We start from the raw sequence: 12,502 nt of genomic DNA, 5'->3' as shown, positions 1-12,502 counted from the left end.
CCGCTATCTGTATGAACATGGAAATATCTACACCGCTATCTGTTTGAAGATGGAAATATATACACCGCTATCTGCATGAAAATGGAAATATCTACACAGCTATCTGCATATAGGTGGAAATATCTACACAGCTATCTCTTTACACATGGAAATAACTACACCGCTATCTGTATGAACATGGAAATATCTACACCGCCATCTGTATGAACATGGAAATATCTGCACCGCCATCTGTATGAACATATAAATATCTACACCGCCATTTGTATTAAGATGGAGATATCTACACCGCTATCTGAATAAACATGGAAATATCTACACCGCTATCTGTATAAACATGGAAATATCTACACTGCTATCTGTATAAACACGGAAATATCTACACCGCTACCAGTATAAACATGGAAATATGAGCACCGCTATCTGTATGAACCTGGAAATATCTACACCGCTATCTGTATGAACATGGAAATATCTACACCGCTATCTGTATGAACATGGAAATATCTACAAAGCTATCTGAATGAACATGGAAATATCTACACCGCTATCTGTTTCAACATGTAAATATCTACACCGCTATCTGCATGAAAATGGAAATATCTACAAAGCTATCTGCATATACATGGAAATATCTACACAGCTATCTCTTTACACATGGAAATAACTACACCGCTATATCTACGAACATGGAAATATCAGCACCACTATCTGTATGAACATGGAAATATCTACACCGCAATCTGTATGAACATGGATATATCTACACAGCCATCTGGATGAACATGGAAATATCTACACCGCTATCTGTATGAACATGGAAATATCTACACCGCTATCTGTGTAAACATGCATACACCTTCACCACTATCAGTATAAACATGGAAATATCTACACCGCTATCTGCATGAACGTGGAAATAACTACACCGCTATCTTTATGAACATGGAAATATCTACACCGCTATCTGTATGAACATGGATATATCTACACAGCCATCTGGATGAACATGGAAATATCTACACTGCTATCTGTGTAAACATGCATACATCTTCTCCGCTAACTGTATACACATGGAAATATCTACACCGCTATCTGTACGAACATGGAAATATCTGCACCGCTATCTGTATGAACATGGAAATATCTACACCGCTATCTGTTTGAACATGGAAATATGTACACCGCTATCTGCATGAAAATGGAAATATCTACACTGCTATCTGCATATACATGGAAATATCTACACAGCTATCTCTTTACACATGGAAATAACTACACCGCTATCTGTATGAACATGGAAATATCTACACCGCCATCTGTATGAACATGGAAATATCTGCACCGCCATCTGTATGAACATGGAAATATCTGCACCGCCATCTGTATGAACATATAAATATCTAAACCGCCATCTGTATTAAGATGGAGATATCTACACTGCTATCTGTATAAACATGGAAATATCTACACCGCCATCTGTATGAACATATAAGTATCTACACCGCCATCTGTATTAAGAAGGAAATATCTAAACCGCTATCTGTATAAACATGGAAATATCTACACCGCTGCCTGTATAAACATGGAAATATCAGCACCACTATCTGTATGAACACGGAAATATCTACACCACAATCTGTATGAACATGGATATATCTACACAGCCATCTGGATGAACATGGAAATATCTACACCGCTATCTGTATGAACATGGAAATATCTACACCGCTATCTGTGTAAACATGTATACATCTTCACCGCTATCAGTATAAACATGGAAATATCTACACCGCTATCTGTATGAAAATGGAAATAACTACACCGCTATCTGTATGAACATGGAAATATCTACATCGCTATCTGTATGAACATGGATATGTCTACACAGCCATCTGGATGAACATGGAAATATCTACACCGCTAACTGTGTAAACATGCATACATCTTCACCGCTATCTGTATAAACATGGAAATATCTACACCGCTATCGGTATGAACATGGAAATATCTGCACCGCTATCTGTATGAACATGGAAATATCTACACCGCTATCTGAACATGGAAATATCTACACCGCTATCTGCATGAAAATGGAAATATCTACACTGCTATCTGCATATACATGGAAATATCTACACAGCTATCTCTTTACACATGGAAATAACTACACCGCCAACTGTATGAACATGGAAATATCTGCACCGCCATCAGTATGAACATATAAATATCTACACCACCATCTGTATTAAGATGGAGATATCTACACCGCTCTCTGTATAAACTTGGAAATACCTACACCGCTATCTGTATAAACATGGAAATATCTACACTGCTATCTGTATAAACATGGAAATATCTACAGCGCTACCTGTATAAACATGGAAATATAAGCACCGCTATCTGTATGAACATGGAAATATCTACACCGCTATCTGTATGAACATGAAAATATCTACACCGCTATCTGTATGAACATGGATATATCTACACAGCCCTCTGGATGAACATGGAAATATCCACACCGCTATCTGTGTAAACATGCATACATCTTCACCGCTATCTGTATAAACATGGAAATATCTACACCGCTGCCTGTGTAAACATGGAAATATCAGCACCGCTCTCTGTATGAAAATGGAAATATCTACACCGCTATCTGAATGAACATGGAAATATCTACACTGCTATATGTATGAACATGGAAATAGCTACACCGTTATCTGTATGAAAATGGAAATAGCTGCACCGCTATCTGTATGAACATGGAAATATCTACACCGCTATCTGTATGAACGTGGATATATCTACACAGCCATCTGGATGAACATGGAAATATCTACACCGCTATCTGTATGAACATGGAAATATCTACACCGCTATCTGTATGAACATGGATATATCTACACAGCCATCTGGATGAACATGGAAATATCTACACCTCTATCTGTGTAAACATGCATACATCTTCTCCACTATCTGTATAAACATTTAAATATCTGCACCGCTATCGGTATGAACATGGAAATATCTACACCGCTATCTGTATGAACATGGAAATACCTACACCGCTATCTGTTAGGACATGGAAATATCTACACCGCTATCTGCATGAAAATGGAAATATCTACACTGCTATCTGCATATACATTTAAATATCTACACAGCTATCTCTTTACACATGGAAATAACTACACCACTATCTGTATGAACATGGAAATATCTACACCGCCATCTGTATGAACATGGAAATATCTGCACCGCCATCTGTATGAACATATAAATATCTACACCGCCATCTGTATTAAGATGGAGATATCTACACTGCTATCTGTATAAACATGGAAATATCTACACCGCCATCTGTCTGAACATATAAATGTCTACACCGCCATCTGTACTAAGAAGGAAATATCTAAACCTCTATCTGTATAAACGTGGAAATATCTACACCGCTGCCTGTATAAACATGGAAATATCAGCACCGCTATCTGTATGAACATGGAAATATCTACACCACTATCTTTAGGAACATGGAAATAGCTACACCGCTGCCTGTATAAAGATGGAAATATCAGCACCGCTATCTGTATGAACAGGGAAATTTCTACACCGCTATCTGTAGGAACATGGATATATCTACACAGCCATCTGGATGAACATGGAAATATCTACACCACTATCTGTATGAACATGGAAATATCTAAACCGCTATCTGTGTAAACATGCATACATCTTCACCGCTATCAGTATAAACATGGAAATACCTACACCGCTATCTGTATGAACATGGAAATATCTACACCGCTATCTGTATGAACATAGAAATATCTACACTGCTATCCGTATGAACATGGATATGTCTACACAGCCATCTGGATGAACATGGAAATATCTACACCGCTATCTGTGTAAACATGCATACATCTCCACCACTTTCTGTATAAACATGGAAATATCTACACCGCTATCTGTATGAACATGGAAATATCTACACCGCTATCTGTATGAACATGGAAATATCTACACCGCTATCTGTTTGAACATGGAAATATCTACACCGCTATCTGCATGAAAATGGAAATATCTGCACTACTATCTGCATATACATTGAAATATCTACACAGCTATCTCTTTACACATGGAAATAACTACACCACTATCTGTATGAACATGGAAATATCTACACTGCCATCTGTATGATCATGGAAATATCTGCACCGCCATCTGTATGAACATATAAATATCTACACCGCCATCTGTATTAAGATGGAGATATCTACATCGCTATCTGTATAAACATGGAAATATCTACACCACTATCTGTATAAACACGGAAATATCTACACCGCTATCTGTATAAACATGGAAATAACTACACCGCTACCTGTATAAACATGGAAATATCAGCACCGCTATCTGTATGAACATGGAAATATCTACACCGCTATCTGTATGAACATGGAAATATCTACACCACTATCTGTTTGAACATGGAAATATCTACACCACTATCTGCATGAAAATGGAAATATCTACACTGCTATCTGCATATACATGGAAATATCTACACAGCTATCTCTTTACACATGGAAATAACTACACCGCTATCTATATGAACATGGAAATATCCACACCGCCATCTGTATGAACATGGAAATATCTGCACCGCCATCTGTATAAACATATAAATATCTACACCGCCATCTGTATTAATATGGAGATATCTACACCGCTATCTGTATAAACATGGAAATAGCTACACCGCTATCTGTATAAACATGGAAATATATACACCGCTATCTGTATAAACACGGAAATATCTACACCGCTACCTGTATAAGCATGGAAATATCAGCACCGCTATCTGTATGAACATGGAAATATCTACACCGCTATCTGTATGAACATGGAAATATCTACACCGCTATCTGTATGAACATGGAAATATCTACACCGCTATCTGTATGAACATGGAAATGTCTACACCGCTATCAGTATGAACATGGAAATATCTACACCGCTATGTGTATGAACATGGATATATCTACACAGCCCTCGGGATGAACATGGAAATATCCACACCGCTATCTGTATAAACATGCATATATCTTCACCGCTATCTGTATAAACATGGAAATATCTACACCGCTATCTGTATGAACATGGAAATATCTACACCGCTATCTGAAGATGGAAATATATACACCGCTATCTGCATGAAAATGGAAATATCTACACAGCTATCTGCAAATACTTGGAAATATCTACACAGCTATCTCTTTACACATGGAAATAACTACACCGCTATCTGTATGAACATGGAAATATCAACACCGCCATCTGTATGAACATGGAAATATCTGCACCGCCATCTGAATGAACATATAAATATCTACACCGCCATCTGTATTAAGATGGAGATATCTACACCGCTATCTGAATAAACATGGAAATATCTACACCGCTATCTGTATAAACATGGAAATATCTACACCGCTATCTGTATAAACATGGAAATATCTACACCGCTATCTGTTTGGACATGTAAATATCTACACCGCTATCTGCATGAAAATGGAAATATCTACAAAGCTATCTGCATATACATGGAAATATCTACACAGCTATCTCTAAACACATGGAAATAAGAAGTCCGCTATCTCTATAAACATGGAAATATCTACACCACTACCTGTATAAACATGGAAATATCAGCACCGCTATCTGCATGAACATGGAATTATCTACACTGCTATCTGTATGAACATGGAAATATCTACACCGCTATCTGTATGATCATGGAAATATCTACACCGCTATCTGTATGAACATGGAAATATCTACACCGCTATCTGTTTGAACATGGAAATATCTACACCGCTGTCTGCATGAAAATGGAAATATCTACACAGCTATCTGCATACACATGGAAATATCTACACAGCTATCTCTAAACACATGGAAATAAGAAGTCCTCTATCTCGATAAACATGGAAATATCTACACCGCCATCTGTATGAACATGGAAATATCTGCACCGCCATCTGTATGAACATATAAATATCTACACCGCCATATGTATAAAGAAAGAAATATCTAAGCCGCTATCTGTGTGAACATTGAAATATCTACACCGCTATCTGTATGAACATTGAAATATATACACCGCTGCCTGTATAAACATTGAAATATCAGCACCGCTATCTGTATGAACATGGAAATATCTACACCGCTATCTGTATGAACATGGAAATATCTACACCGCTATCTGTATGAACATGGAAATATCTACACCGCTATCTGTATGAACATGGAAATATCTACACAGCCATCTGGATGAACATGGAAATATCTACTCTGCTATCTATGTAAACATGCATAGATCTTCAACCCTGTCTGTATAAACATGGAAATATCTACACCGCTATCTGTATAAACATGGAAATATCTACACCGCTATCTGTTTGGACATGTAAATATCTACACTGCTATCTGCATGAAAATGGAAATATCTACAAAGCTATCTGCATATACATGGAAATATCTACACAGCTATCTCTAAACACATGGAAATAAGAAGTCCGCTATCTCTATAAACATGGAAATATCAACACCACTACCTGTATAAACATGGAAATATCAGCACCGCTATCTGCATGAACATGGAATTATCTACACTGCTATCTGTATGAACATGGAAATATCTACACCACTATCTGTATGATCATGGAAATACCTACACGGCTATCTGTATGAACATGGAAATATCTACACCGCTATCTGTTTGAACATGGAAATATCTACACCGCTGTCTGCATGAAAATGGAAATATCTACACAGCTATCTGCATACACATGGAAATATCTACACAGCTATCTCTAAACACATGGTAATAAGAAGTCCGCTATCTCGATAAACATGGCAATATCTACACCGCCATCTGTATGAACATGGAAATATCTGCACCGCCATCTGTATGAACATATAAATATCTACACCGCCATATGTATAAAGAAAGAAATATCTAAACCGCTATCTGTGTGAACATTGAAATATCTACACAGCTATCTGTATGAACATTGAAATATATACACCGCTGCCTGTATAAACATTGAAATATCAGCACCGCTATCTGTATGAACATGGAAATATCTACACCGCTATCTGTATGAACATGGAAATATCTACACCGCTATCTGTATGAACATGGAAATATCTACACCGCTATCTGTATGAACATGGAAATATCTACACAGCCATCTGGATGAACATGGAAATATCTACTCTGCTATCTGTGTAAACATGCATAGATCTTCACCCCTGTCTGTATAAACATGGAAATATCTACACCGCTATCTGTATGAACATGGAAATATCTACACCGCTATCTGTATGAACATTGAAATATCTACACCGCTGTCTGCATGAATATGGAAATATCTACACAGCTATCTGCATACACATGGAAATATCTACACAGCTATCTCTTAACACAAGGAAATAAGTACTCCGCTATCTCTATAAACATGGAAATATCTACAGCAACATCTGTAGGAACATGGAAATATCTGCACCGCCATCTGTATGAACATATAAATATCTACACCGCCATCTGTATTAAGAAGGAAATATCTAAACCGCTATCGGTATGAACATTGAAATATCTACACTGCTATCTGTATGAACATTGAAATATCTACACCGCTGCCTGTATAAACATGGAAATATCTACACCGCTATCTGTATGAACATGGAAATAGCTACACCGCTATCTGTAGGAACATGGAAATATCTACACAGCCATCTGGATGAACATGGAAATATCTACACCGCTATCTGTATGAACATGGAAATATCTTCACCGCCATCTGTATGAACATGGATATATCTACACAGCCATCTCGATGAACATGGAAATATCTACACCTCTATCTGTATGAACATGGAAATATCTACACTGCTGTCTGCATATACATTTAAATATCTACACAGCTATCTCTTTACTCATGGAAATAACTACACCGCTATCTGTATGAACATGGAAATATCTACACCGCCACCTGTATGAACATGGAAATATGTGCACCGCCATCAGTATGAACATATAAATATATACACCGCCATCTGTATTAAGATGGAGATATCTACACTGCTATCTGCATAAACATGGAAATATCTACACCGCTATCTGTATAAACATGGAAATATCTACACAGCTATCTGTATAAACATGGAAATATCTACACCACTAACTATATAAACATGGAAATATCAGCACCGCTATCTGTATGAACATGGAATTATCTACACCGCTATCTGTATTAACATGGAAATATCTACACCGCTATCTGTATGAACATGGAAATAGCCACACCGCTATCTGTATGAACATGGAAATATCTACACAGCCATCTGGATGAACATGGAAATATCTACTCCGCTATCTGTGTAAACATGCATAGATCTTCACCACTATCTGTATAAACATGGAAATATCTACACCGCTATCTGTATGACCGTGGAAATATCTACATCGCTATCTGTATGAACATGGAAATATCTAAACCGCTATCTGTTTGAACATGGAAATATCTACACCGCTATCTGCATGAAAATGGAAATATCTACACTACTATCTGCATATACATGGAAATATCCACACAGCTATCTCTTTACACATGGAAATAACTACACCGCTATCTGTATGAACATGGAAATATCTACACCGCCATCTGTATGAACATGGAAATATCTGCACCGCCATCTGTATGAACATATAAATATCTACACCGCCTTCTGTATTAAGATGGAGATTTCTACACTGCTATCTGTATAAACATGGAAATATATACACCGCTATCTGAATAAACATGGAAATATCTACACCGCTATCTGTATAAACATGGAAATATCTACACTGCTACCTGTATAAACATGGAAATATCAGCACCGCTATCTGTATGAACATGGAAATATCTACACCGCTATCTGTATGAACATGGAAATATCTGCACCGCTATCTGTATGAACATGGAAATATCTACAAAGCTATCTGAATGAACATGGAAATATCTACACCGCTATCTGTATGAACATGGAAATATCTACACCGCTATCTGAACATGGAAATATCTACACCGCTGTCTGCATGAATATGGAAATATCTACACAGCTATCTGCATACACATGGAAATATCTACACAGCTATCTCTTAACACATGGAAATAAGTACTCCGCTATCTCTATAAACATGGAAATATCTACAGCAACATCTGTAGGAACATGGAAATATCTGCACCGCCACCTGTATGAACATATAAATATCTACACCGCCATCTGTATTAAGAAGGAAATATCTAAACCGCTATCGGTATGAACATTGAAATATCTACACCGCTATCTGTATGAACATTGAAATATCTACACCGCTACCTGTATAAACATGGAAATATCTACACCGCTATCTGTATGAACATGGAAATAGCTACACCGCTATCTGTAAGAACATGGAAATATCTACACAGCCATCTAGATGAACATGGAAATATCTACTCCGCTATCTGTGTAAACATGCAAAGATCTTCACCGCTATCTGTATAAACATGGAAATATCTACACCGCTATCTGTATGAACATGGAAATATCTGCACCGCTATCTGTACCAACATGGAAATATATAAACAGCTATCTGCATGAAAATAGAAATATCTACACAGCTATCTGCATATACATGGAAATATCTACAAAGCTATCTCTTTACACATGGAAATAACTACACCGCTATCTCTATAAACACGGAAATATCTACACCGCCATCTGTATGAACATGGAAATATCTGCTCCACCATCTGTATAAATATATAACTATCTACACCGCCATCTGTTTTAAGATGGAGATATCTACACCGCTATCAGTATAAACTTGGAAATATCTACACCGCTATCTGTATAAACATGGAAATATCTACACCGCTATCTGTATGAACATGGAAATATCTATATCGCTATCTGTGTAAACATGCATACATCTTCACCGCTATCTGTATAAACATGGAAATATCTACACTGCTATCTGTATGAACATGGAAATATCTACACCGCTATCTGTTTGATCATGGAAATATCTACACCGCTATCTGCATGAAAATGGAAATATCTACACAGCGATCTGATTATTCATGGAAATACCTACAAAGCTATCTCTTTACACGTGGAAATAAGTACAGCGCTATCTCTATAAACATGGAAATAGCTTCACCGCCATCTGTATGAACATGGAAATATCTGCACCGCCATCTGTATGAACATATAAATATCTACACCGCCATCTATATTAAGATGGAGATATCTACACCGCTATCTGTATAAACTTGGAAATATCTACACTGCTATCTCTATGAACATGGAAATTTCTACACCGCTATCTGTATGAACATGGAAATAGCTACACCGCTATCTGTATGAACACGGAAATATCTACACCACTACCTGTATGAACATGGAAATATCTACACAGCTATCTGTATGAACATGGATATATGTACACTGCCATCTGGATGAACACGGAAATATCTACACAGCTATCTGTATGAACATGGAAATAATTACACCGCTATCTGCGTAAATATGCATACATCTTCACCGCAATCTGTATAAACATGGAAATATCTACACCGCTATCTCTATGAACATGGAAATATCTACACCGCTATCTGTTTGAACATGGAAATATCTACACCGCTATCTGCATGAAAATGGAAATATCTACACAGCTATCTGCATATACATGGAAATATCTACACAGCTATCTCTTTACACATGGAAATAACTACAACGCTATCTGTATGAACATGGAAATATCTACACCGCCATCTGTATGAACATGGAAATAGCTGCGCTGACATCTGAATGAACATATACATATCTACACGGCCATCTGTATTAAAATGGAGATATCTACACCGATATCTGTATAAAGATGGAAATATCTACACTGCTATCTGTGTAAACAAGAAAATATCTACACCGCTATCTGTATAAACATGGAAATATCTACACCGCAACCTGTATAAACATGGAAATATCACCACCGCTATCTGTATGAACATGGAAATATCAGCCCCTCTATCTGTATGAACATGGAGATATCTACACCGCTATCTGTATGAACATGGAAATATCTACACCGCTATCTGTATGAACATGGAAATACCTTCACCGCCATCTGTATGAACATGAATATATCTACACAGCCATCTGGATGAACATGGATATATCTACACAGCCCTCTGGATGAACATGGAAATATCCACACAGCTATCTGTGTAAACATGCATACATCTTCACCGCTATCTGTATAAACATGGAAATATCTACACCGCTATCTGTATGAACATGGAAATATCTACAAAGCTATCTGAATAAACATGGAAATATCTACACCGCTATCTGTATAAACATGGAAATATCAGCACCGCTATCTGTATGTACATGGAGATATCTACACCGCCATCTGTATGAACATGGATATATCTTCACTGCCATCTGGAGGAACATGGAAATATCTACACCGCTATCTGTATGAACATGGAAATAGCTACACCGCTATCTGTATGAACATGGGAATAACTACAACGCTATCTGTATGAACATGGAAATATCTACACCGCTATCTGTATGAACAAGGAAATATCTTCACCGCTATCTGTATGAACATGGATATATCTACAGAGCCATCTGGATGAACATGGAAATATCTACACCACCATCTGTATGAACATATAAATATCTGCACCGCCATCTGTATTAAGATGGAGATATCTACACCTCTATCTGGATTAACATGGAAATTTCTACACCGCTACCTGTATAAACATGGAAATATCAGCACCGCTATCTGTAGGAACATGGAAATATCTACACCGCTATCTGTACGAAGATGGAAATACCTACACCGCTATCTGTATGAACATGGAAATAGCTACACCGCTATCTGTATGAACATGGAAATATCTACACCGCTATCTGTATGAACATGGATATATCTACACAGCCATCTGGTTGAACATGGAAATATCTACACCGCTATCTGTGTAAACATGCATACATCTTCACCGCTATCTGTATAAACATGGAAATATCTACAAGGCTATCTGTATGAACATGGAAATATCTGCACCGCTATCTGTATGAACATGGAAATATCTACACCGCTTTCTGTATGAACATGGATATATCTACACAGCCATCTGGATGAACATGGATATATCAACACAGCCATCTGGATGAACATGGAAATATCTACACCGCTATCTGAATGAACATGGAAATATCTACACCGCTATCTGTGTAAACATGCATACATCTACACCGCTATCTGTATAAACATGGAAATATCTACACAGCCATCTGGACGAACTTGGAAATATCTACACCGCTATCTGTGTAAACATGCACACATCTTCACCGCAATCTGTATAAACATGGAAATATCTACACA

The sequence above is a fragment of the Gorilla gorilla genome, chromosome 12 (assembly GCF_029281585.2).
Source record: "Gorilla gorilla gorilla isolate KB3781 chromosome 12, NHGRI_mGorGor1-v2.1_pri, whole genome shotgun sequence".
NCBI classification, from domain to species: Eukaryota; Metazoa; Chordata; class Mammalia; order Primates; family Hominidae; genus Gorilla; species Gorilla gorilla.
This window is presented reverse-complemented; position numbering follows the sequence as displayed.